Source organism: Rousettus aegyptiacus, unplaced genomic scaffold, assembly GCF_014176215.1.
Source record: "Rousettus aegyptiacus isolate mRouAeg1 unplaced genomic scaffold, mRouAeg1.p scaffold_m13_p_6, whole genome shotgun sequence".
In the NCBI taxonomy this organism is placed as follows: domain Eukaryota; kingdom Metazoa; phylum Chordata; class Mammalia; order Chiroptera; family Pteropodidae; genus Rousettus; species Rousettus aegyptiacus.
Genome location: NW_023416309.1, coordinates 65,649,821 through 65,650,827, shown reverse-complemented (window position 1 = coordinate 65,650,827; position 1,007 = coordinate 65,649,821). Strand labels below are relative to the sequence as shown.

General features: G+C 40.0%; 1 pseudogene; it reads right to left on the bottom strand.

The window, feature by feature from the left end:
* Nucleotides 1-572: 572 nt before the first annotated feature.
* LOC118604280 lies at nt 573-690 on the bottom strand (annotated as a pseudogene).
* Nucleotides 691-1,007: the final 317 nt, after the last annotated feature.

Genomic DNA, 1,007 nt, shown 5'->3' with positions numbered 1-1,007 from the left:
TATCACTGATCCTTTCCACCATTTGGTTGACTCTATTTCCCAAGCTTGCTATTTCATTTTTCAACTCTTGCAGTGTGTTCTTTATCTACAGAAGTTCTGTTTGGTTCTTTTTTGAGGGTTTCAATCTCCTTGCTAAAGAACTCGTTCTGCTCATCTAGTTGTTTTTTTCAATTCATGAAATTGTTGATATGACTCATTTTGAAACTCACTGAATTTTTTCAGAAGTATCATCCTGAATTCTCTGTCATTTAAGTCACATATTTTTTATGTCTGTAAGCTTATTTTCTGGAGATTTTTCTCTTTTTTTCTGAGATACCTTGTCACTTTGGTTGTTCATGGCGTTTTATGGACTATTTCTCTGCCTGGGCATTAATGGAAGTGTATTCTGCTTTTTTTTTTCCCCCAGAAAGATTTATTATATAAAGGTCTCTCTAGCCTGTTGCAAAGAAGGCGCTTTTCTTTTGGTTTCCAGTAGGTGACATCTAAGCCTCTTGGATCCTTTTTTTAAGTTTTAAAAATGACTTTTTTTTAATTTTTATTTTTTAATTTTACTTATTTATTTTTATATATAATGCCTATAGCACCTGATAGTCCTAGGTGGTCTCCCATCCAAGTACTAACCAGCCCAACCCTGCTTAGCTTCCAAGATCAGACAAAATAGGGCACATTCAGGGTGGCATGTCTGTAGACACCGGTTTTTTTCTTATAGATGTTTAATCACACTCGCTACCCACAGTCTCAGTCCCTGTTAGTGTTAGCGACAGTTTTGATAGCATTTGCTCAGATTCCCCTGGGGCTCCGCAGTGTTCAGTCTTGGAGGATATGGAGGGAGGGAGTGGCCCTCTGGGTTAGGGGATAAGGGCTGCAGCTCAGCCTCAGTTTTGCAACCGTGACTAATAAAAATCAACTGTCATTTCTCTGCCGTCCCTTCTTCTCTGCTCTCTGCCCTCTGCATTGGTCCCTGCCTCGAGCCATGTAGAGCTCACAGCTCTCCCAGGCAGGGTTGT